General features: G+C 38.0%; 1 protein-coding gene across 23 annotated transcripts in view; it reads left to right on the forward strand.

The window, feature by feature from the left end:
* DLGAP2 (DLG associated protein 2) overlaps window positions 1-27874 on the forward strand; it is a 466376-nt gene that overhangs the window by 194461 nt on the left and 244041 nt on the right. The gene's annotated exons all lie outside the window — the stretch shown is intronic.

Below are 27874 nucleotides of genomic sequence, written 5' to 3' on the forward strand. Positions count from 1 at the left end.
CTATGGAGGTTTACTCTGCCATTGCTTCACGTGACTAGCACATCATATGTGGAACTGAATGGGCATCTTAGAACTTACACAATTGTAGGAAGGATGGCAGAATAACTGAATACCAGTTATCAGTACTAATTATGCTATAGAGGAACTAAAAACTACTCTTTTTGTGTTTTAACACATCTATGCCAAACTTCTCCAGCTCAGGTCTAAATATGATATCCTGTTGCATCTGAGTTTATTCTGATTTGGTGCTGTAGTATCACCTTGCCATGTAGGAGAGTACCGGTGAATAAAACACACACCACTTAACACAAGCATATAGTAACAGATAACACTTCATGTATGATTTCTGAATTACAGAAGAAAAATGTGGTGACGAGCAAACCCAAAAGCACTTCTTTTCCTTTGCTGAAGAGGTGCAGGGCATTGAACAGGTGCAGCATCCTTAGCCAGGGGAGATACTGCTGGAGTAATGCTCTCCCTGTTTTTCCTTTGTGCTCATTCTTGTAGGGACTGTGTTCTTACATACCTTCTTGTTTTCCCCTTTGAATTTTCATTATATGTAGCCTGTTTTATGTGTTTGATGTATGCTTTTATTTTCTTTATCGTGCTCTAAAAGCAATTCTGCTGAGCTCTCCAAGTTGCACTCTTTTAGTGGCCAGGAACTGACCATTTGCAGTATATGCTTCTTCCCCTGGGGCCTCAGTGTTATACCAAGTCTGTTCTCTCAAGACACCTATTACCATTCTGTGCTTTTACACTCAAGGACCCCTTCTAGAATGCAGACTTTATTATAACCATGCTGAGCAGTTAATCTAACAGAACACTGTAAGGCTGCTGTTGACCACAGCTGGCGTCATCGTTGCGAAGATCCATCTTGTGCTCCCGTCGTAACGGGAGTTCTCTACGTTCGCACACATCTCAGTCTAGACCTCAGTATTTTATCTTATGGTGAATAGTGATCATTAACGTTTTTACATTTTGTACTGATGAGGAAGCATAATGTTTGTTTTATTACAGTAAGAGGAGGAAGCATAGAAACATTCAGAATAAGCCTTTTGTTAAGAGCTACAGAAGGCCTGGAGGGATAAAAAGCGTCTACAATACAAATGCCCTGCTTAGTGTCTCCAGTATATATAAAAGCTGATAACCATTCAAAGGATAAACAGAATGCTACAATAAATTGTAATGTACTTTCTACTTTGCCAAATAGACCTGATCCAAACATTGTTTCACCGGTGCTACATTTTTCTACTTAACTGTGTTATGCATCTTTTTTCAGTTTGAGGTCATTACCCTTAATGGGGAATCAGAAAGAACAGAGAATGTTCTGTATTGTATTAAGAGAATTGTTATGAAAATCTGTGTGCTGACTACATTTTTTTTTTTATAGAATATGCCATGGTACAGTTACCCATAAGTGGTTTGCATGAAACACCATGCCATATAGTATGAGTGCACTGGTGGTAAGATAGCTCCTTCAATCTTGCATCCTGGTTAATCCACTTTAAATGTGCAGGGTTTGGTTGTTGGGTTTTTTATTTGTTGGTTTGTGGGTTGTTTTTGGTTTTTGTTTTTTTTTTTTTTCCTTTTGGACTTGCTCTAGTTTATAGCTTTCTTAAAGGGAACTGCTTTTTAAAGTATAATAATCTTTGGAAGGATTTACCAGCTCAGGAAGCCAAATGATTGACACCTTGTCTCAAGGCATTGCCTACTAACAAAACCCAGAAAGAGGAACATCCTTTTTCTGAAATGCCATTGGCATTACTGTTTACTTTGTGATCACTGTTAACACCTAGATTTCTATCAGCTACTTCTTGCCTAGCCATGTATCCCCCTTTTTGTATTATTGCAGGTGATTGTTCCTTTCTGGTATCAGTACTTTGCCTAGTCTCTGTTGAATTTTATCTTCTGAATTTTGATCGCTTTGAATTCTGATGCTGTCTGGCAAAATGCTTTCTACCCCTAGAGTGGTATGAATGTGCAATGCAATTGCTGAAAATATATTACATTCCCAGATTTGTGCTGAAGATGTCCTCCAAGTTTGGTAACTCCAAGTTTGATGTCTGACGGTTGATAATGGCAGGAATGTTTTGGATTTTTTCCCAAGAGTTCCGTTTCTCTGTAGTAGTGATTATATTCAGGTTATAATTAACAAGTCTGTTTATTAAAATTTGCAGGAGTATCACCAAACATATTAAAGTCATTCTTATATTTGCTGATCAGCAGGCAGTTGCGTTGGCTTTACTATGCCTGGCAAACTCTTACTGGCTGTTTATAGATTATCTTATATTCTTTTTATAGCCTAGGGGTTTTGATAGCTTATTTTGCAATATTTTGACTTTCAAAGCTAGATTAATATGTTTCTAATTTCCTCAGTCTTTCTTTTTCTGAGTAGATAGAGGTGTTGTGTTTCCTATTCTGCTACTTCCTCCTTGTGTTCTTGAAGGTGATCTCTCTGTTGAGATCGCTTTGGCTAGTTAGAAAAGTTCTCTAGAGTGATTCATTCTCTGAAGCTTTATATGTCTGCATTTTCTAAATATTCTTCAGCTTCTTTTCTTTCGCTGGTCTGCTGTTTAAAATGCATGTTTTTTGGTAGCTATTATAATTAATTTTTCTATGTATGAAAACTGAAGCAAAGTGTTGAACACTTTAGCCGTCTCTGTGTATCATACGTATTTTTATCTTCAGTCCAATTAAATAATGGTCTCTTCCTTTCTTTTGTATTCCTATTATTGCTTAATGTATTTATAGACTTTTTCCTCATTGTCTTTTATGTCTCTAGCTAATTGAAATGCCTTTTGCACCCCAGCCTTTTGATTTTTATCCATATGGGGCATGTAACCTATCCATTATGCTTATCATTAATCATGTGTTCTTGTTTCCACTTTTATAATGATTCTTCTTCTATTTTCAGGTCATTAAAAACCTACTGATGCAGTTAGAATGGTCTCTTCATATTTTTCCTACCTACACTTCAAAGGGGTTTGATTTTATGTATTCAATATAGTTTCTCTCAGTAGGTAGTGGCTCTCATGCTCATTTATCCTTTAGATTATCTTCTTGAAAAATCTAACTGTCGCTTTTTCTCCTCTTTTAATCTGTTTTTTAACTCAGAACAAGGACTTCAAATTTTTTTTTCATATAGTAAACTTCATCATTTCATGATGACTCCGTATTAGCTCTGCATTGCCAGTTGATTCCCCTATTAGTTAAAACCAAACCTAAAATAGCTCCTCCCCAGTAGCTTTTTCCACCTCCTGAAACTTACTGAACTTTTGCATTAAAGATTTGGTGAATTATGTGTCCTAAAAATAAATAAATAATAAACAAACAAACAAACAAACAGTCCCCCCAAACCTCTACCTACTCCTTGGGGATGACTCTGTTTTCCCTTGCTAGATCTACCCAGAGACATTCAATAGGTTATTAGTTCTTCCTGAACTTCAGAATAAGTGTTCTAGATATGCAATTCAACACCTTCTTGCCTGTGCTTGTTAAAAGGCAATTTCTTCCACCATGTCTCTGTGATATCTATGATGTGCATAGGTGCTTTTATGTTTTCCTTTCTAGTGCCCTAATACCTGGTATTTACCAGAAGATTCAGATAAAATTCCATTATTCTCACTCTTATTTGTCTTACAGCCTTACTGCAATGTCTAATTTCTGGATTAGTGTTCTATAAGTGCCTGTGGGCTTCTCACAACCATTTGCTCTTACTCTACTGTAATAGCAAGACTTCACTCATCTATCTTGTACCCCAACTAAAAACTGTTTCCTGTTTTCAGGTGTTACCAGTTATCTCTATGGTCCTTAGGGAGATTCTTGAGATTCAATTTCCCTTGGGACTGAGATGGTTTTCTCCCCGCTGTTGGACTTTACCAGGACAATGTGTTCCTAGGTTTTAGGCTTAATATGCATGCACAATCATTTTGTCTGTCTGCAAATCTTCCCCTCAAAAAGTTAAGGTATGCCTGTAGATGGCTAATCCTGAGCTGTTGTACATGTGACAAAATAATAAATCACATGAGAAACTGCAGGATGCTACAGGTAGCCAAATGGGAGTAATGTACATGTAGATGGCCCATCCTGTCCTTTGGTGACATTCATAAGATGGCCACATGAGAGACAGCAGGACACTACAGATAATGAAAGGGAACCACTAGTTCAACTGAACTGAGGACCAAGGCAGGAAGTACCAGGGCAACTGTAGCAGAATCACCAAATGAGAGTATAAAGTCAGCAAAACCAGAGCCAGTGAGGAAAGGGAAAATAGAGTAGGCTGTTTATTTGGGAGGGGATGAGGGTGGTAAAAGGGAGGAGCCTGGGAAGGGGGGAAAGGGGGTATAAGGTTACACAAATCATCTTGCTTGGAGCTGTTTGGGGATATGTGTGGGGCAGCCTCTTCACGACCAGTGCAGTCTATGGCAGGACAACATATCCATTGCTGCTGTGGCCGTGCTGGTGTCTGACTGGCTTTGGTGGTTAACTGGGATGCTCTCTCTAATGCCAGTGAGGGACCTCCGAGAAGGACTTTCCAACAAAACCCTGGTAAACTCACTGATGTCAAAGTTGTGAAGGTTTGTAGTTTTTTAACTACAGTTAGGTAGCTAGGGAAGGGAGAGAGACCCAAATTTGATCAGACAGACAGAAAGACTTCAGTCTGATCTCCGAAGTCAGCTGCGTGAGCAACAGGTATGTCTCTGTGGGCCAGCCAGCACACAGTACTGGCACGTGGCTGAACCGCAGCTATTAAGAAGCCTGGGAGAAAGACTGGGCTGGGCTTAGGGAAATATAGGGAAAAGGGGAATGGAAGGAAACTGGAATTATTACCTGAGGGACTGGGTGCACAGGGAGAACCTAGAATACAGTAATAAGCATGTAAGGGGTCAGGACATAATTGGAAACAAAAAACAAAAGAAAAATGCTTTTGTAGCCCCTGCTTATGGAAACAATATGTTTCAAATCCCCATGGATTTCCTCTGACACATTTTTGGGTGAAGAGGAATTATTTATTTAGTTTCTTTTTTCCACAGTGAATCATCCTAATCTTTCAGGAAAGTAATCATCACAAACTTTAGACTTTAACTATGATAAAAATACAATTTTCCCCCCTTGCTTTTCTTTCAAACTTTATCTGCAAATTATTTCTATTGTTCTGACTCGGCACTGATAAAATATCACTCTTATTTTCACAGAACTAACATCATCTGCAAATTATCTCCTTTGTTCTGATGTCTTTTTCATATAATGTTCACTGACTTCACTTATGACAAGCAATCTTTGTGTCATTCATTTGGGTAAAGAATGTAGTATGTGTATATCACAGCTCTAGAGCTGTTATTGTGCAGATCCCAGACGAAATTATCTACTGTCCTCTAGTGTGCTGTGTTCACAAAACCAAAAACAATTAGCCAAAAAAAATTGTCTTATCTAATCAAATATATTTGACTTAAAATTCAAATCATCTGATAAATGTAGATAATTTTGGAAAAAATCAGCAGTTTCTAGTCATGTAAAACTCAGTTTTAGTCTTAATGATTACATGCTGCCACAAGATGAAGTACTAGAGACCCCATCTAAACCAGACAAATAAGGAGGTAGGAACCAGTTGGTTTGATTCACAAGGTTTTGACACTGCTGTGGTTATGAATGACACCTTTGGCCCTGCTGTCTTACCTGGTGGCCTTGGTAGCCTTGCCATCTGCATCTGTTCTCTCTTGTGACCTCAGGTACTGCAAAAGCCTGTCTGTTTTCAGTTTATGTGTCCCTCAGTTCAGAAAGACTAGAATTAGAAGACTGAAAAATGACCAAAGCCTAAATGTACCATCCAAGCAACTTGACACAGTAGGGGACATCAATCTGACTTCAAATCATTCTCTTTTAGCTCTTAAAGAAAAATACACTCAGCATCCCTACTCATGCACTGCTGTAGTTGCTTTTCTCTTAACCCTTTAAAGACTGCTTTATCTGTCAGTAAACTAGAATCAGCACGGCTAAATCACTGTTAATGTTCTGAGGAGCTGTAGGTATTCAAGTAATTCTCTTTGTACTCTGCATTCTGATAGAGCAAATTCTGCTGTTGTGGGTAAGAATTGCTGAAATTTATTAATGAAGTAGAAAAATAAAAGATAGGACATAATTTTTCTTAAACAAAGTTGCTTTTTTAATCTTTAAGTTTATACAGTAATCATTTTTTACTTTTTCTTTGCTATCTCAAAGTGTGTTACAATTGAGTATGATAGCTCCATATAGTATTGCCATTTCAATGCACAAAAATGTGGAAAGGTTAATACTTATTTTCAGGGAACACTTGTGCCATAAATATCATACTACATTCCTTTGTAGACTATATATGCAAAAAACCCCATTTGCTTTTAAATTCTCTGTAATATATTGATTACATTTATTAGGAATTTTTTAAAAATATTCCTTTGTTTTTATAACTGAAATTACTAAGATTTGACTTAAAATGATCTAAGCTAGCTTTCTGTACAGCAGTGACAAAAATCTCAATTTTAAGTGTGGTTTGTGAGACATATGCTGGGATGCTCTGAGGAATGTTCACTTCCCAGTAACATGAAGTGCCATTTGCTATCTCGGTGGGAATTGCCAGATATTGAATGTCAAGCCTGTTACTGGTTCATTTGTACATTTTGGACCTCAGGATAGTGTCATATGGGGGAGGAATGACAGTGAGAAAATGGCAGAAAAATGCACTTGCAGGAAGGAAAATACATTTCTCTAGAGACACTGGTATATTTTTAATTGCAGCTGTTAAAAGCACTTGTCTGACATGATAGGTTTGGCATGATGCCTTGCATCAAAGAAGGCTGGTTATACCGCATCCTCTGCAACCTGAGAGAGGCAGTGGTGGCTGCTGTCATAGACTTTGCAATCTTCTTGCCCTCCATGCTTAGGTGACTTGAATGCTTTGGGTAGCTCCTTGCCACCTCTATCATTCTGTGTTTGTGTGCTGCATGCACTAGGCAGTGTAACTTTGCCTTTCCTATGTCATCACCTATAGGCATATCAACAACTACCTTCTTAATTAAGATAGCATGAGCAGTGAAGGGAAGATCATTACATGTATGCTTTACTTCCGATGAGAAGGAAGAGAGTAAGTGTCCAGGTTTCAGCTGAGATAGAGTTAATTTTCCTCATAGTAGCCTGTATGGGGCTGTGTTTGGGATTTGTCTGAAAACAGCATTGATAATATAGATATGTTTTATATACAGATGTTTTTGTTGTTGCTGAGCAGTGCTTACGCAGAGCCAAGGGCTCTTCTGCTTCTCACACCACCCCACCAGCGAGTGGGCTGGGGGTGCACAAGGAGTTGGGAGGGGACACAGCTGGGACAGCTGACCCCAACTGACCAAAGGGATATTCCATACCATATGACGTCATGCTCAGCATATAAAGCTGGGGACATTCAGAGTGATGGCATTTGTCTTTCCAAGTCACCATTACGCCTGATGGAGCCCTGCTTTCCTGGAGATGGCTGAACACCTGCCTGCCCATGGGAAGTGGTGAATGAATTCCTTGTTTTGTCTTGCTTACGCACACAACTTTTGCTTTATCTATTAAAGTGTCTTTATCCCAACCCACAAGTTTTCTCACTTTCACTCTTCCAATTCTCTCCTCCATCCCACCAAGGGGGGAGTGAGTGAGCGGCTGCGTGGTGCTTAGCTGCCAGCTGGGGTAAAACCAGACATGGAATATTTTAAATTGATAGAGTTCTTTTCTCCAATATTGCTCTGGTAACTGGCAGGAATCAGAGGTAGGTGTTATGAAATTTAAACAATAGCACCTATCAATTTTCCTACAAGCCTAATATAATTAATGACCTTTCTGTATGCCATTTTAACAAAACTTGAATATCATGATTCCTGTTTTATAAACGCCTACTTTATTCCTCAGCCACTGCAATCTAATATATTAATATGGTCTCAGTTGATTTGTAACAGTATCATTTTAGCTTTATAATGACAGATTAAACAAATAAATGTAATAAGATTACTCTCATAGAAGTGTGTGATTTTCCAGCAAATAGGATTGTGGAACTAATTTTCTGGAACACACACCCCCCCCAACCACCTTACCTAAAACATGTGCTTCTAGCCAGCACATCAGCTGTCTTCATACCCCTTTGGAAAAGCAAAAATGACACTAAAGACAGGCAAGGCAGACAGAGAGAGACCTAACCTGTACTCAAGGAGCAAGAAGCCCTTTTCACAGAAACACAGACTGGTAGGCGTTGGAAGGGACCTCTAGAGATCACCTAGTCCAACTCCCCTGCTAAAGCAGGTTCACCTAGAACAAGTTGCACAGGATCACATCCAGATGGGTTTTGAATATCTCCAGAGAATGAGACTCCACAGCCTCTCTGGGCAGCCTGTTCCAGTGCTCGGTCACTCTCAAAGTTATACCTCATGTTCAGATGGAACTGCCTGTGTTCCAGTTTGTGCCCATTGACCCTTGTCCTGTTGCTGGGCACCATTGAAAAGAGTCTGGCCCCATCCTCTTGACATCCACCCTTTAGATATTTATAAGTGTTGATCAGATCCCCTCCCAGTCTTCTCTTCTCCAGGCTAAACAGACCCAGCTCTGTCAGCCTTTCTTCATACGAGAGATGCTCCAGTCCCTTATCTGTAGCTTTAATAATGATCATTAATATAATTATTAATTATATAATTATAGTTATTAGTCATCATTATTTTCCTTCTCTGAGCAAATTTAAGTGCAGGAAGCATTTATTTCTTATGTCTTTGGCTGTGTTTTTAACTTTATTTAGTCCATGAAATTAGAAATGAGTGACCACCACTGATACCAAGGAGCTAAGGGAGGAATGTTGCTTTCCAGTGCTTCCCTCAAGACATTGTCATGCCCCAGTTCACATACAGGCTTTCAGCAAAATATCAGTTACTGAAAGATTTACTTTTTTTTAGTTCTCTATGAAAATGTATGTTAGGGCATTCTGACCCATACCCACATGACCGTAACATTTGTATCCCCCAATGGCCACTTGTTCACATTCAGAAAAATCACAGTCCTTTCTCCAACTACTTGTTAAACAGTAAACCGTCAATGTAAAAAAATAAAATCACTTGATGGTACCCACTGGAGACAAAACAGTGGAAGCATTTATAAGAACCTTTGAGCACAAGACATTGTTTTATGATTAGATTTTAAATGCACCAGAGTTTTGTAAAACATACCTAAATCTTTCAAACACAGTGTGCTTTTCTCCAACTTCGTAGAGAAAGGAAAATGCAGCTGCTTTTTGGGGGAACCTTTATATTAAGCCAGTCTGGCTGGCTGCTGGGTTGGTAGGGAAAGAGTGACAGCTTCAAATGACTAGCAGAAAAGTAGCCAGCACTGATTATCTAGACTAAGGGCCAAAGGGAGAGACATAACAGATTGCAGCAGCCTTTTGCAGTTTATTTTTTTATTAAAGTGGCACAAGTCTGTTTCTTGCTTCTTCTCATTTTCTACCTGAGAAAATTCTTTGCAAAAAAACCAGAACAAGGTTGCAACAGAAACAGTAATAGAAATATCAACACTATTTAGAAACCTGCTTATTGGATGGTAAAAACATGAATTTGCTTTAATAATACTTACCATATTGCAGGTTTCATCAGGTCTATGACAGACACCTTTACTAAAAGTTGATTTCTGTGAAGAAGAGCTATGAAGTTTATTACATTTTCCATGACTGAGGAAAGAATTTCCTGCAAAATCAAAAACTGCCAGATTTTGAATTTGTTGAACGTTACATAATGAAAAGGAATGATTTCTGTATCGAGTTGGATCCGCCATGTTTCAGGGTTGGGCTGTGTTGGAATGCTTTTCTTCGTGACAGACACTGAACTGCATGAACTGGTGTGGTTTGAATGCCTTTTAGTGAGTCTTTCCTTATATCCATGCTCTTTTTATGGAACAAGTTTCCTGGTCTGGGCTTTTTTTCCCATGATATATGAAGTCATATGTTTTCATAGGAACTATATGGCATCACCGAAGTGGCTAGGAAGCTTACTTGTTGGGGAGAGGGAAGGGCTGAGAAGCAGGAGCAGCAAAACAGACTTTGACCAAACTAAATCAAACAGTACAAAGAATGTTTCCTCTCTCTCTGATAAACTAAAGTTAAACGTTTCAGCTTAGTCCAAGTTTGGTGTAATCTAACCTACAAAATGGATTAATGGTTTAGTTTTACTCCGGTTGTGGATAAAAGCAATTGCTGAAATGTTGAATTTTACCACTGGTTAGAAATTCTGATTTGTGTTAACTAACCTACCTTGTAAGTAATGCTAAGTGCATAGGCTATCAATGAATGAGAATGCTACTTAAAACTAGTCTCAATTTGTACAATAAATATTCCCAAAGAAAATTGGCAATGTAATTCTATGCAAGTATATGAACATAGAAGCATCCTGGGGGTGAAATCTGTTTCAGAGGCAGTTTCATTCCCATTGCTCCAGTGAAGTACTAATCAGATGACTGACAATAACAAGCAAAGTACCACTTTACTCAGTACAGGTAAATTTATGGTTGTATTCTTGTATGAAGATAAGACTGCATGTTTCCCACCTACAAGGTAAAAAAGAGGAAGCAAGTAAAGGAACAAGAAAGAAATAGTTAGCATATATAAATGTACAGTAAAGTTCTTATTCTTTCTTGTAGATGTGGGTTGAAAGTACTCCAAAGGACAGTCAAGCTCCAGGGAAATGTTCTGAAGAACAGTAATTTAGAGATTCTCTGTTCTGTTAAAAAAATTTTACTATGATTTTTCAATATTGATCAAAAAGTACTTTGAGATCACTAATTCTCTGCAAACTTAAGGGATGCAATCAAAGAAAACATTTATAAATGTGTTCTGTTCTTAGATCAAACTGTAATTAATACCTGGTATATATCAATCACTATATTAAAATTATTCTGCTGAATATATTGGATCTGATGACTTGTAGTAATTTACTAGTTCAAAATTAGGTTTTTGCTGAACATTCCAATAACATGTTGTATTTGGAAAGCAAGCAAGTTGTTTGATTAATGCTGGAAAGTACCTTATAGATTCGTCACCTATGTTCCTATGTTACAGTAGTCTGGTCCTCTCTCCCCCTGTTCCATATAAATAACCTTCCTTCCACCCCAAGTAATATCTTCACTTCCTCTGTAACATCTGCTAAGCCTCCCTATTCACAGTACGCTTGGCTCTTTCCCATGTCCCCTAAATCCCAGCTGCTGGGGAAGGAGCAGCTTGTATAATAGCTGATTTCAACATAATACTTGTGCTGATTGGCAGACCGAACAAATCTGATAGTTGCTGAGCTTGTATGGCTGCCTTTCCAATAGGAGTCTTAATTTGGGTTTCTGTTTCCTCTGCCGAGATGCCAATATTCACAGATCTTTTAGCAACTTGTCTTCTAGGTGTCAAGCTCCCTGTAGAAATGCAGGACAGTTGGCGAAGGTGGATGGAATAGTGTGTAGGAGAGTCAGAGAACTGCCGAATGGCCAGTTTGGTCACGTATACTTAACGTCCTTATCAAAGGAAAATTTAAAAGGATAATGAAGTGAGAGCAAGGGAGCAGCCTGTATGTGTGTCCTCTGGTTCACAAATGGACTCTAGATTAACAGCACTGACACTGCTCTAGACCCTCCCCAGTATTTCTGAATTTACTCTAAAGCAACCCCATTCTTCCCAGTCCTTCTGGAGATAGCTACTATACACCCCTCTCTGATCCTGCAAATGACTCCCCCTGCCCATGCCCGACAGTCACATATCTCCTCTCCCACAGTGCCCCAGCTGCTTCCAAAGCCCTGCCTCCAGCCTTGGTCCTAGTTCGTTTCCCAGACTCCCAGTTCAACAAAGAGCCTCCCAGTCCTGTGGTCCCAACCCTTTCTGCTTCCACTTCTCCTGTGGGACAATCCTGAGCTCAGCACTCCATAGCCATCCGCCTCTTGGCCCAGCCAGGTACAGGTACTGCCATTTACACCGATATGGCTGAGTTGATGCATTGCCCTTATGTTCTGGATTTGTTCCCAATAGTCACTTGGACTGATTTGTTGGCTGCTGCAACAGCTAAACATGTCCCTTTCTTTGGGCTCCTTGCTTGCTAACAAAGATATTGATAACATAAGTGATTCTTGCAAGCAGAGACCTGTTCACAGAGCAGAAACCTGTGCTGGGATAGAAGTGAGCACTTGAGCTTATAGGGCTACTGTGGTGAGCAAGAAAGAGGAGTGCTTACTTTACAGAAGAAAATATAATGGGTTGACAGGTTTTATACAGCAAGGGGAAGGCCAAGAAGGGATATGATTGCTCTCTATAAATATATCAAGGAGGTAAACAGCAGGAAGAACGAAGAATGATATAGTCTAAATGATATTGCTGGCATAAGAATAAACTGGCCATGAATAATGTGGGTTGCAATTTAGTAGGATGGTTTTGACCATCGAAGACTGAGGCCCTGAAACAGCATCGTAAGAGCAGTGGAAACAAAAACAACCTACCTAGGTTTGGGTGGAATTTGTCATGTCATGAATGAGACTGGGAGAGTCTCAGTCTCAATAGCACTAGAAGCCTGGTACTCAAGGAGTACCACTAGCACCCAAATTTTCATCTGTAATGCACTGCCTCACTCCCATGCCTGCCAGAGCCCGGTGGAGTATTCTAGATGGTTCTTAATAAATGTCTTGAACACTAATAATATCGCTTTACTTTGTGGTGAGTCTATCTATTAATGTAACCTACTATCATCTATGCCTTCTTTTTTTTCCAGCAGCTGTGAAATGATTTGATGGTTTTAATTATTTTTCATAATAACCCCCAAATTCCTCTCTTGATTAGCTTGCTAGATGAGATTTCCATTTAGTACATATTCTCTAACTTGGTGTTTGGTTTCCCTGCTAATTATCTCACATTTTTTCTGTGTTAAGCTGCATTTGCCATCTGCTCATCCAGTCACAAAAAATAATGGAAAACCTTTTGAATCCGATTGCATTCTCTTAATTACTGGCTCTGTCTCCAGTTGTGTTATTACCCACAGATTGGAAGATCTTGGGGCAGATAATTGATAAAAACCAGTGAGATTCCTTTGATTTTGGCTGAGCCATGGTGACACATACCAAGATCCTGATCTTTCATTTCCTACTGTTGTATATTTTAAGTTCCCCATCTTTCAAAAAAAAAAAAAAAGTCTGAATCACGCTTCTCTCAATTTTCATATACAGTATTGGTGCTGTGTTTCCCACACTTAGACCAAGCTCCTGCTGTGAATGAGTATTTCATTTAGCTGTACTCTCTCCGGGGAATTCATATGAAGTTAGTAGTACTTCCGAAGAGCATAAATGTTTCAGTAAACATGAACTGAGCATTCATTTGTGGCTATGCATATGTGAACTTCTGCAGATGTTTTGCAATGCCAATGCCTACAGCATTTAAAAACCCCCATCTTTAAATTCTCATATGTATCTCTTCTTCTTTCTCTGTATCTATTGATACATGTTTTTCAGATTCTCAGTGTTTCTGTATACCATTTCTGTGTAATTATTTTAAGCCTTGCACTTTGATTCTGTGGTGCTTGATACCTCCTGGTACTTGTTACCTTACTTGATGAAAAATATGTTCTTTTTGTGAGTTGGTCTCTTCAGTCCTAGATTCTTGTTACCAAGCTCTTTCTCACAAAGCCCATTCTTATCCTTTGTTCCTGTCTGTATATTTGTAGATCTTTTGCTAGATTCTACGTAGGAAAATCTCTTTCTTTCATGATAGACTGTCTTATTTCCTAATCAGCTGAATTGGATTTTGGAGCTATTACAGTAAGGAGACTTACCATGCAAACTATACAGAACCGTTTCTTTCCACTGTGGAAAAATGTTTCATATAAGCATAAGCCTTGTAAGTTGTTAGTTTGAGCAGTGTGACTACAATGTCGTGGCAAGGACAAGTCATAGGGAACACATATTTATTTGATCTTGTGCATCATCAATAATAATATTCTTTTTGAAGGTCTTTTTAAAAGCAGAGTTTGAGCTTCTAGTTAGCTGGACAAGCAAGCTGAAGAGCTGCTTAAAAAACACCTGGATTTCCTCAGGGCTACCAGTTCTTTTATGCTCCTAATTATTGTTTCAACAGCAAGATGCCATTGATCTTGATTTTTCTGCTTAACAAAAGGAAATATTGGTTGAATGGTAATTGTAAGCATCTCATTCAGTGCCTGCAACATGAGGCAATGCTAATTTGGGGATTTACCTGAAGCTTTGTTTAAGAGATTATTTCTTCTCCCCTCTCAAATGCAATTTAACTTTTTCAAATGAATACTTCTCTTTTCCAATTTTTTTAATTTATTTATGCTGCAATTTATTACTGCATTAGCATAATCAGAATATGTATACTGTGATATCTCTTAATTGACAGAAAATAAGGTAAAGAGGAGGGAATAGATATTCTTAAATTTCCTTTATTTTTGCTGTATGGGTATTTAAGGATCTCCTAATCCAGGCCAATTTCAAAGCAGACACATTTCAGAAAATGCATAAAAGAGTACTTAGTACTGCTGAAATCAGTGTTAATATTTAGCTATTTGCTTTTGTAGGTTTTTGCATCCTGTGTAATTATGTGAAAGCATGTAATTTCACATCCACAATGTTATTGTTATGAAAAAATCATTTAATTTATTATTTATTTTAATGCTATGGGACCAGATGGAACTAAAATTACAATTCTAGAAAAAGTCTTGTGTACCTTCAACATGGAAAGATACAGAACATGGAAAGATAAAAAATATGTGTAGAAATGTTTTATGAATATTCTCAAAGTATTCAGATTCCTCCAAGTAATTTAGATGTTAAATGAATTTTCATTGGATTATTATTGATATCATAAAACTAGGCCAGACATACCATAAAACTTCATGTAAACCAAAGCATTTCTAAGTCTAACAGATAGATTCATGTTATTACTAGTACATCATATGATTAGTTCCTGAAGACTGTATGATTATTAAAAGGGCCTGAAATATTAATGAAGAATTTTATATATATATATATATGGGGAAAAGTGTTTATGTTTAGACTCCATCTTAGCCAATGTTACGCTTTACTGTTTTTCAGCCACATCTGAGGTGCGATAGTTTTCGAAATCAAACGGTACTTGTCTAATTGCATCATCCAATAACTGAAATATTTTAAATAGTAAAACTTGGATGAATAGTGCTGAAAAATAGCTATGGTAAATCATGTTGTTCATTTGTGCTTTTTAAGGATGAAGTATTAAATCTGACAGACAGCTAATTTCACACCTGTGTACGTCTGTTTTCTGTTGATTAGTAATTCAGTGGTGTTTCTGTGATTAAGAGAATTTAGCATTATTAACTAGTTGTTTGTGACATTTATTTATGAGTAACTTGTGTATAATTATTTATCATTTTACTGTTGAAAGCTAGATCATAACTTTTTCATTACTTATCTCTTGCAAGTAATTCAATATTATCTCCTTGTTAATAATAATCATCTTAGTTTCAAATTTTCAGGAATTTACCCTTTAGTTACATCTTGTAAATAATTTGATGGTGGCCAGTAAAATTGTGGAAATCACATAATGTGCATGTTTATAATCTCTAAATTCATGCCCAGTCCTGCAGATAACCTCACTTAGATGACTCTTTCGGGGTCAGTCAGCAGACTTTAGTTTGGTTATCTAAAAGAAAAGGCTGCATTAACAACAAACTTCTTGTGATTGAAGCAAATTTTCTCCCATTTAAATATTCAAGCAGAAAAACAAACTGAGGGTGACAGTTTCTTGGCATGGACTTTGAACACTGGATCATAAAGAGAAACTGCTCAATTAATCTCTGATTTTTCATTTTTTATGTAAAGTTGCTACCAGTTATCTTGTTAGGAAGTACAGAAAAATTATTATTATTCTAAAACTGAAAGAGACAATTACAGTAGAATTTTTATTTAACGGATTTGGAAGGAAAAACTAGTTCTGCAGAACAGAGAGAAACTAATTTTGCTTTAAACTCAGTTGACTAATCTGAGAAATTACAGGCACTTACTATGGACTAGTGTCTTTTCTGGACTCTTGCTTTTTTACTGTCTTGAAAGTGATGTGTAATTATATAACTTCATCTTATGTTTGACACAACAAAATGTTTAATTTCCAAAAGGCAATAACATTCAGATGGGGCTATTAACAGTATCCTCCCCTTAGGCTAGACTAGTCAATGAAAATTTGCTCCAATGATGATAATGCCAATGATTTCTACTTATTTGGCTGAGTATATTATATATTAATTTAATCTTGAGATTAAATATGTCTAAAATACTTGCAAGGCTTGTGCTGAGATTCTAATTCCAGTGACGTTTAAGAATCAGACAAAAGCACTTCATATGAGTTTTGGGTGTTTGCACTTCAGGTTCCTTGAAGTTTCTAAGCAACACATAGAGATCCATGATACTTAGCAGTTACAACTATGGCATAGTGCGCATTAACAATTTTTATTTCAACCTGAGGGCTCCCGTTGATGATCGTGCTCTGTATATAGACTCCTAATACTGCAGATCTGGACTACCTTGTAGCTAACTATTAAAGAAATCACCAGACCATTACAAAAGTATAAAGGAAGTGAAGGTCAAATCAGTGACAGGGAATGCTAGATTGCTGCAGTAATCTAAAAGGTGAGGTTGGCTGAAAGAGGTATACATTGCTCTGTACATGATGTACTGAAGGAAGAAAAGGGACTCATGCGGTTGAAAAGAAATAGTAAATTTAAATCTGCTGTTTCAACTTTCCTTTTGGCTATTTAAGGTTGAATTTATGAGTGTTTCTGCAAAAAGATCAGACTATTCTTTAGTCATTGAATTCCATATCTCAATGTTAGCTTCATGAAATATTTTTGGACTCTCAACTCCTATTTCTTTATTGCAATTTTACATCTTTTTGTCAAAGGACGCATCTACAGTTCTGATTAATGTTCATTTAGTTGCAACTGGAATTTTGGATTGGTTTTGTTTATGAATGTTGATAAGGAATGTTCTCTATAGAAAACTTCATGCACAAAAAGTTTCCAGATATGCCCAATTTTGCACCTCATTCCAGCATAGGGACTTTGTACAGATGTGGATGCTCGCTTCACCAGAACAAGTTAGAAGCTTGGAGTTGAAGTTAGTAGTTGTTTTACCAAAAATGGCAGACTTTTTTTTTTTTTTTTAATTTCACTCACTGGAAAATTTCTATTACCCCAAATAAATCTTTATTTACTATCGTAAAAGCTAAAATTAAGCACTCCTGTTATTTTGAGCTTAGGTCTGAGTCCTGCAATGAGCTCTTCATGCCTTTGTAATGATTATGACAGAGGGCATGTTTATATATCCAGTGAGATGGAAGTGTTTGAATTCATCAACAGAGCAGGCTTATTTTCTGAGAATGTTCAAGCTGGAAAGGGAAGCATATTTTTTGTCAGTTTACTTTTAGATTTTTGCAGATTGGGTTTATCAATACTTATTTGTTTGATGGCAAAGGCTGTATAGCATAAACAGATTTGTGTTTCATTATTTTAAATCAAGTTTAATGTTTCACACTGAATTTGTGTTTCTTGTGTATTTGCTCACTCCCACCTCAATACAACATTTCTGGAAGCTCTTCTCCTGAGATATGCAGATATATTTAGAATGACATTAGATTCCAAAAGTCATTACAGACTGGTCAAGACAGAAATCTTTACAGAGGATAGCTCATTGCTCTTGTAAACAAGCCTTGTGTTGTCCCCCCGTCCCCCCGTCCCCCCCCCCGCCCCCAGCCTGTATTTAAGAAGGAATCCATAGTGGATTCCCTCTCAGGACAGTAGAAAAGGCTTATACAACAGATCAGACCTTGGGCTATGGTCTCTAGCTGTTGGGAGACATTGCCTGGCACGTCAGAGTTTGCTGCTGTAACCTCCTCGAGTAGTTGTTTAGCATGTGAGGTCACTACATATTTGGGACTGGACCAGTTCAAAGCTTTAGCTGTATATCCCAGTCCTTTTGTGTTTGAGTGCCCTTTTATTAGGATCTCAGAAGTATATCCGCATCAATGAAGGCTGGCTGCACACTGGGCTGCATCAGTATAGCTAGTAGGTTAAAGGGAGTGATTATTCCTCTCTTTTTGGCACTTCAGATGCTGGAGTTGGAGTAGTGCCCAGTTCTAGCCCCACTCCATTATAAAAAAGACATAGACAGATTGGAGCATGTCCAGAGTATGACCACCAAGATGGGTAGGGTACTGGAGCATATGATGCACATGGAGATACTGAAGAGACCTGGATTTGTTCAGCCTGAAGAAGCAAAAGCTAAGAGGAGCAGGGCTAATTGCTGTCCTCGGCTGCTTAATGGATCATTACAGCCAGATGGAGCCAGACTCTTAATGGACACTGAAGGGAGGAGAAGGGATAGATGTTACAGCAAGGGAAATTTCAATTAGACACAAGTAAAAACTTGTGGTCAAACATTGGAACAGTTGCCCAGAGCATCTGTAGATTCTTCTTCCTGGTGGACTTTCAAAACTTGATTGATCAAGGCCCTGAGAAACCCAATGTCATTTTGAAGTTGGCAATGTTCTGAATTCAGAGGTAATCTCTAATGACCTCAGGATGTCTCTTCCAACCTGTACTGTTCTAAGATGATATACATTACTGACTTTACGTGAAGGACATCATTCCACAGTCTTGCCCAGATGTGGATACATCCTGGACTTGACCTTTTGCCTCTTCCAATGGTTACATCATTTTTTGTACACCCTTTGAATTTCAAATTACCTCCTTAAATCTGTTTGTCAAGTCAACGCCCCACTCCATTGAAATGCTTTTAAAATCTGAGTCCTGTATGAGAGAAAAGAAGGAGAAAGGAGTGAAAAAATCGATTTAACCTTCAGAGTACTAGCATATCAGAGTATGTGATCTACTCTATAACTGATCTATGTGCTGTCCCATTCTATATTTTTGCCACCTATCTATTTGGTTCTTTGTTATATCATGCTCAGCTTGGATTTGTACAATTTTTACTTCTTCTTATGAGGCTCTGAGATTACTATCTCTTAAAATGAGCAAAGTGAAAGAAGAGAGAGAAAAAAAGACAGAAAGTAGAGGAATGGCGATAGATAGCCTGGCTAGTTTTGCATTAGTATGCTGTTGAGGTTTGACCCTGAGTACGCTGAACTGCAATGACACTTCCATTGGCTCCAGAGGGGTTTTGGAGCAAGCCTCTGATTTCAGATTTATATTTCACAGCACTCTCCTAGGTCCCCACTCTCACAATTTTTTATCACCAGTCTTACTCTCCTTGGTGTTTTTCATAAAGATGCAACAATGTGATTAGGGAGTGGTAAGTTTCTTTTCCTTGGTTATGAGGAATATGACTCACTTTAACCTTTGAATGTCAAATACTAGAAAACAAGTGTAAAAATGAGGAGAAAAACATGTAGATTTGCTCTTTACAAACACATCTTCTGGTCTCTTTTGGACTTATTCAGGATGTTTGGACTCTCCACTTTGATACTGTGCATTTGAAATGTGTATCAGAATTCTGCTAAAGCACATCCATTTTATTACTGTGTTTATGACTGCTCCTCTGAAAAGGAAGTATTTGTGTTCATATCACCAAGAGAAACATTAGGGTTTTTTTTTTCTTTATTGTGGGGTTTATATTTTGCTTTTTATTGCTTCAGTTATTTTTGTTTTCCTATGAAAATATTTGATTGTCTGGTCTCATAATTCTTTTCTGATCTCTCTTTTGGCTTGGTTAATGCATGTGTAATGTGTAAACTCCATATGGAGAAGGATCTGATGTGCAAGTACTGTGAATAGGTCCTGGCATTGCTTTGAGCATGAACCTTATATTTTTGTCTGGGGAAAATACTGGGCTCTTAGTGGTTGCTTTATGCATTTGGTTGGATGTCAGTTCATTTGCTCAAAAGGATACGAAGTTTGCTGCCAGGTTGGTGGATTTTCTTCTGCTTTAGGCTCATTCTATTTTAATAATGGCTATTTTGTATTCTATTTTTATTTAAAGTTCTTCCAGTATCTGCCTTTCTCAGGGCTACTCATTCCCCTTGCTCTGTCTTTCCCAATACAGCCCGGCTGCTAGTCTCTCACAGAGAGCTGTTGTTTTTCTGTTGTATTTCTCCTATTCTCCAAAACTCCAGTAGATATTTGTTTTTCCTAACCCCAAGGTCTGATCATGGGCAATAAAAGGCCCTTTTTTATGAATACCTCAGTTAAAAGGGAATATTCAAGAAAGGTGAAATTGCAAACACAAGGGAATCTCATCTTGAGAGTGGTCATACCGTAAGTGATCAGCAGTGAGAGGCAGCCAGGCCAGCAGGCAGGCAGGCAAGTAGGCTTTTACACTCAGCAAGAAGTGCTTGTAGCAACAGTTCCAGAGGGATGAAATACATTTATTGGCTATAACCACAACAGTTCTAAACAAATCTTGTTATTATGTTTTTTCAATACGTTCTGCATGATGAACTGACTACTGGTAGTTATTTTTATGTGTAAATACTATTGTTCAGAGGAGAAAAAAACACTTCAAGATAGAAACATATATATATATACACAGACACACATAAATGTGTGTGTATTAATATATGTATAATTGCAGGCTTTTCTTTTTATTGCATAATTTGGAATTTTTTGTTTATTTCTTTTATGACTGATCATGGAAATGGGCTCAAATAATATCTGAGTCTGAATATAGTTGTGTCTTTTCCTGTTGCACTCAAAATACTGTAAGAAATTGTCCTGGTTTCAGCTGGGATAGAGTTAATTTTCTTCCTAGTAGCGGGTATAGTGCTGTGTTTTGGATTTAGGGTGAGAATAATGTTGATAACACGGGGATGTTTTAGTTAGTTACTGCTGCGCAGTGCTTACACAGAGCCAAGGCCTTTTCTGCTTCTCACACCACCCCACCAGCGAGTGGGCTGGGGGTGCACAAGGAGTTGGGAGGGGACACAGCTGGGACAGGTGACCCCAGCTGACCAAAGGGATATTCCATACCATATGACGTCATGCTCAGCATATAAAGCTGGGGGAAGGAAGGGATGACTTTCAGAGTTATGGTGTTCTGTCTTCCCAAGTAACCGTTATGCGTGATGGAGCCCTGCTTTCCTGGAGATGGTTTAACACCTGCCTGCCCATGGGTAGTGGTGAATGAATTCCTTGTTTTGTCTTGCTTACGCACACGACTTTTGCTTTATCTATTAAAGTGTCTTTATCCCAACCCATGAGTTTTCTCACTTTCATTCTTCCAATTCTCTCCTCCATCCCACCAAGGGGGGAGTGAGTGAGCGGCTGCATGGGGTTGGGGTTAAACCACAACAGAAATACAGAGGTTTAGTGTAGTGTCATTTTCATTATTTTTGCCACTTCATAGTTTCAAACAAAAAACCTGTAATGCTTAGTGGATTTCACTTAGTTTAAGAAGTGGATTACATGAACAGGGCTCTTACTACAAAGGCAGACCAACAAAGTACATCCTCGATGTTTCATTCTTATGACGGTGACTGCTCAAGGTATCTTTAGTCAAATTCCTGTCTACAAGGATGAGATTAGATCTCATTTGAGTCAAGAAAATAGTGCTGCCCAAAATTAGGCCAAAGGCATTCTTAGAAATACAAAAAGGATGTAAGAGTGTAAATATTCTGCTCTACTTTGTCAGTCAAAGGGTTCAGGTTGTGTGCTGTATTCAGTGTAGGGCACTTATAACTTTAAGATATGGCTAAGTTGGAAAGAGTCCAGAGGAAAACAGCAAAGATGGGACATGTATTAGCAAGCACAACTATGAGGAAGAATTGAAGACTTAGAATAGAAAAAAAAACAAGATGGAAACAATGAGTATCTGAATTAGATATTATTATTTTTTTCCTAAATGCATTAAAAATTTTATTATCCTGTTGCATAGTTGAAAACAATGCCTGCTTCGGCTATAGAGGAAAAATCTCTCCAACTGCAAAGATAGTTTAGTATCAGAGATAATTTACCTGAACAGGGCTGTATTCACTGTCATCAGATGTTTTAGAGAACATTTTAGAAAAATTTCTGTAGGTAAAGTTCAAATCTGATTTGCAGAAGAAAAGACTAGTTGGTTTTTGTAGGTGTCTCTCAGTGCCTTACCTACATGGGTGACTGAACACAGAGTGGGAGATCTCCACAGGATTTGCTCTAGCATCAATGTGGAACAAAGAGAAAGATTGTGAATGGGAGAATCTTGGTGGACATGATAAAATCTTGCAGATTATCCTATAGGTCTGTCACGTCGATGTTTCTGCTGATGGTACTGTGCAGTAGTGAGATACCAACAGGAGGAAAAAGCTACAGATAAAGACAAAAGATGTAGGGAAAAAACCAGACATGAAAAGAGAGAATGGAAAACATTTCATAATACAGTCAGCTTTTATTAGCACTATTCTGGCCATATTTAGTACAAATAGTGGATTGAAATCCTAAAAATGATTAGAAGTCTCATACTTTAGCCTTTAATTACACCTTGCTTTTCAGCTGCACTAAATCTCAATATGGCTACTCTATGTCTCTTTAAGCGTTGCAGAGTTCCATTTCATTGACATCAGTACAATGATGTAAAAATACATTGATGAAATAGTGTCAGAAACAGTTGCATTTCTTGTCATTAGAACCAAAATCTAAAGCACCGTCTGCTTAATTTCCTCACTGGAACTTGATCTATTTTTTCATTGCTTTAAAAATTATAATAATAAAAAAATATTGTTATTATGCATAAATAAAAGAGAAAAAAGCAAACCAAGAATTGTTTTCTGTGAGGCCAACTATATTCCTCTGTGAAAGAGAAACAATTTCCAGTTTTCCTCTGATGCTTTGAATTCTGGATTCAAATAGGCAGTGATATTCAGTAATTATATAAAAGGGGTACCATTTTTCGGCTACTTAGTAAATAGATTTAGACAGTAGTGGAAAAAAAAGAGAAATATAAGCAATAGAGAACATATATGTTCGTAGTTAAAATTTAAAATAATGTAGAGAAGAGTGGCAGCAGGGAGCTGCAAAGGGACTCCGGTAGTACTAGATGAAAAGAGAGACAGAAAGGTCTGTTACACAGATGAAGCGGGGATACAAAACTGGATGTGTGGTATTATTCAAGGGGTAGTCACAAGGGCTGACTGCATCCATTTTCTGAATGCGGTGCTAAGGTCACAAGTTATCCCCAGCACTGCTTCTCACCTTTGCATATTATTTCTTGCCATTCTGTCACTTCCATATGTTTTGGTCAAAACTTACCCAGGTTGGACTCCATAATCTGGATAAACCCCTGCTGAGAGCATAATATACGTTAAAGTGTAGTTAACTATTAAATACCATCCAGTATTTTCGTTAAACTGATTTACAATGCTACTAAAATTGTGTTGTCTTAGTCATATTATATAGCTTGCATGGGTATTTTGAATTGTAATTTATTCACAATGGCTATTTTGTATCTTTCATCTGGCTGGTATATTGTTTTCTTTGTTGTAGCTCTTTATAGTAGATTTTAGTGCACACTAACCATGCAAGAAAAGTATATACAAAGCAAGGAAAGGTGAACGTGTTTAGAAGAAGAATTTATCTTCACTCTAATTTAAAATTGAATGTTGAGCTCAGATTTTTGGAGAAAGAATGTTGGCATTTACATGTCTAGGGGGGTTTATTTTTAGTTTTACTTATTTAGGTTAGACAAGAAAAACTATCAAAATAAAATAAATTTCATATTTTTGGGGGGGAAGAGCTTGTCTCTTCATGATAAATTTGTTTCTTCAAAAGAATTTTCTTATGACCTATTTTGTCAGCATCTTTGGTATCTGGACAGATTATTTCTGTTGGCTAGACAATTTCAAAATGATAGAGTGAGATTAATAACATAAATAAGGGTTTTCCTTGTTCTATTCATTTATTTGGTCCCAAATCTCTGAACACTCGCCCATCTTAGTCATTTTACTTTTGATAGCAATGACAAAGAAGTTACTCACATGTATGAGTGTTTGCACGAACGAGCATTTTTTTTAAGTGCAACTGATTAGCAACATATTAAAAAGAAAGAATACCTCCTGTGAAATTACCATTATAATACTTTAGGTGAATCAGATATGCAGAGGCATAAGCCATTACTAGGAATTGTGAGAAGGAGAGGCTTAAGAAGTATCTTTGTCTGAAATGTGGTAATGTCCCTGCTCCTATTCCATCACAACACACAGTAGCTTAAGCACTTTCACTTTAGACGTCATTTCATCCAGCGTGGGCACACAGAACTTACTAGTCAGAGGCTGAGATTTCACAATTCCTTTAAGTTGATCTATGGGCTACCCAGTCCTGAAAAGAGCACTCTTGGTCTACCCGTATTTGGCCACGTGTTCCCTCCTCCCTTGTGCCATACATTACCACTGTTACAACTAGCAGGAGACTTGGATCAGGGGACTGATCTTACTAAGGCTTGATTTTATTCTTTTTTTTCTGTTTGTCTGAAGGAACGTGAATACCAAGTTGCACGTGGGTTAACAGACGGTGTTCTCATTGCAAATAGGCAAACTGAGTACTGGGCTATGCCAGGATGAGTATGATCTGCAAATTGAGGTTATTATTTCCTTCTGGTGCTGGTGAGGCTGCACCCAGAATACTGTGTTGAGTGGTTGGCTTCCAGAAGCTTTGGAGGGAGTCTAGCAGAGGGCCCTCTGGTCAGAGTAGTTGAAGGACCTGGGCTTATTTAGTCTGCTGAGGTGAAGATGAGCTATTTGAAGGAGGGTTACAGACAGGATGGAGCCAAACTCTTTTTGGCAGTGCTGTGTGATATAACAAGGAAGAATGGCCACAAATCGCAGACTGAGAAATTCAAGTGGAACCCTACGGGGCTGATGCAGCACGGGAGCAGGCTGCCCACTGAGGTTGTGGAATCTCTATCCTTGGTGGCTTTCAGGACTTTACTATCAAACCCCCAGCTGAGCGGAACTCGTGTTGGCAGCAGCCCTGCTCTCAGCTGGAGGCTGAACTAGATGACCTCCAGAGGTCACTTACAACAAACATTTGTCTTGTGTGAATGTTATTGTGAAGATGTAGCCCAAGTCTAAGACCTCTTACAACACAAAAAAAGGAGTGAGTACTTACAAAACCTGATTGATTTACCTCATGCTAACATAGATTTCTAAGGCAGGTTAGGTGGCTGTTTCTTTCCCCTAACTGGTAAATCTTTTAAGACTAGTTTAGATTTTGAACATTAATGCTGTGACACCCAACTTTAGGTGAGGTGCATCTCAGCAATGTCATTTCACCTGATGGAGTGGTAACTTTTTACACTGTTGTCATGTCCTTCATTACTGTCCTCTGACCCCGGAACTGAAACTTAAATTAGAAAATTTCCAAATTAGTACAACTGTTTAGTATTGAGCTATCTTGCAGAAAGAACTTTTCTACCAAGATACATCAACTATCTTACAGAGCAAAGAAGTTAAAATAAGTTTCAAGACATAGCTTCTTGACAGGATTTTAAGATTTCTGTATAATGTAAACCTGCAAATATTTATGTGTGATGTGTGTATTTTATATGATTGTAGTCTTAGAAACTTAGAACATGCAATCTCTCAACAATAACCATAGAATGTATGGATCTAAACAGACTTCGTTATTTCTCTCTCTCTCTCTCTCTCTCTGACACGCAGGCGCACGCGCACGTGCACACACACAGGCTCCATGGAAAACAGTGCTCCGTACAACCTCCCTGTCATGTTGTTCACGTGTCTAGCAGCAGTGGTTGTGGTTTTGTTTGTCACTCGATCTGTATGTGTCAAGCACAACAAAAGGGGTATCTAGTCCTCCCCCACAGTGGCAAACTACAGTGGGGAAATTCGTAAACAGGCTTACTGGTGAATCATCCACATCCACAAAGTCTGCTTCTTACCAGTGTGGAAAGAGAGGCACTGCTGTCAGTCTGAAATAATTCCCAGGCTCTGGAAGTCATACAATGATAAATTAAAACAAAATTACCCCCATGAACTCTCCCGAGGCATGCTGAGGTAGGGAAGAAACACCTGGCTTGCCCATAAACATGTGACCTTATACAAACACCTGAAAGAAGTCCAAAAAAGCAGTGTTCTGGCAGGAATAGTGCTGATACCTGGCTAGCTTTTGCACAACTTTCTGGCACCAGTCACGGCTGCAAGCCTTGTTTTGCAGTTAGACTATCTACCCTGCTGCAGATTTGCAATATTGACACTAATTTATGTTAGTGAGGAAAAGAGGGAAGCTAATAATCTGTACTGTTGAGTGGGAACCTTTGGAAGATGGTGTTTAGAGCTGCAAAAAATGTCAGGCAGACTCTTTGGATTGTAACAAACCAGTGAAGCAGTTGTTAGCAGGACGTAGAGGATCAGCAAAAAGTCAGAAGTTCAGAAACCAAGTCTCAGCTTGGTCTTCCTTATCAATCAGGATAATAAACTGCACACAGTCAGGCAGCCCCTCTCAGTAAAACCTCAGAAAGCCTTTGAATTAAAGTGAAAAAAAGATCTTCTGAGCTGCTTTCTCTGCATCGCTTCAGATTGTGGCAAGTGCATTTTTCATCCAGCAGTGAAAGAAGCAGGCCTGTGTTATCTGAGACTAGGCTTTTCATGCTTTTCGCTGGGGTTTTTCCTCAGGCTTGCCGTTGGGGTGTTGCTTTCAGTTTGTCATATCTACTGGGGACACTAGTGAGTCTATCAATAGATGGTTCAACTACGTTTCATGGTGCTGAACTGCATCAAAATTAATTCCTCTCTATCATGCCACTTTATGCTGTTTTAAAAGTTGTGATTCCCCTATCAGCAGCAGAGTTGCCTGGGTAAACAATTTTTCTTGTTCCTTTCCCTCATGTACACTACAACCTCTGGCAGTAGTAAAAAAGCAATTATTAAAGTTTTTAAAATATATGAAAGATGTAGGATCAAGTACCATTACAAGAGTGGGTTACTGTGAGCCAGCCTCTTATCTGTGAGGAGAAAGTACTTCTAAACAACGGGCAATGTCACAGTGGCGCTATAAAGGTCAATCTACTCAGTGTATGTGTTTCATATTCTATTTTTCTGGCTTTTTTGCCTTCAAGTCAAGATCACAGCTAAAATCCAGTATCCTATTTGTCATTCAAGGCTGGAGATAATTGCAGCAAGCTTTTGAATTGGATCTGTATATACCAGGCATGTTAAACTGCTTTATATACTGAATTTATATAAAAATGTATATGCACATGTGTGTGTGCATGTGCCATATATATGTATTTGCTTCAGCGTACTTGTTGCTGTTAGAGATGTAACTTTTGAGCTGAGTGTTAAAATGGAGATTTCAGAGATTTGTGATTTAAAATATACTGTGCTGTCTTGGTCTAGTAGGACCTTTTCCAGTATATGAGAATTATCTGCCAACTTGATTATATTCCCTGTGATTTCAATTGATTCTAGTATTTGGATTCTAAACAATAGCTTTGTTCTACAGCTAGATTCTAATACCTGAAGCAGCTCAATCTCAAGGGATACTTTAAAATATTTCCTCCATGTGTGTATATGTTTGTACCTTATGCAAAATATTTTTTAAGACAGCCAACTTCCAAATAGTGGTGTGTGAATAAAATAGTAATTGTACATTTAGACACCCTCTGTTATGATAGACTTTTATTTCCTTCATTTCTATACTTGAATATTTTGCATAGTATAACTGCACATTTACATTTACTGTTTGACTTAGTCCTCTTGCCTGGGAGGACTTGGAAGTCTTTTATGAGAAAGGAATATAATAACTTTGTCACTATTACTGTTTGCTACCTCCAATAATAAAATATTAGAATAATATTAAACTTTTTATTTGAGTGACTGTTGTCA

This window comes from Balearica regulorum, chromosome 3, assembly GCF_011004875.1.
Source record: "Balearica regulorum gibbericeps isolate bBalReg1 chromosome 3, bBalReg1.pri, whole genome shotgun sequence".
Taxonomy (NCBI): Eukaryota; Metazoa; Chordata; class Aves; order Gruiformes; family Gruidae; genus Balearica; species Balearica regulorum.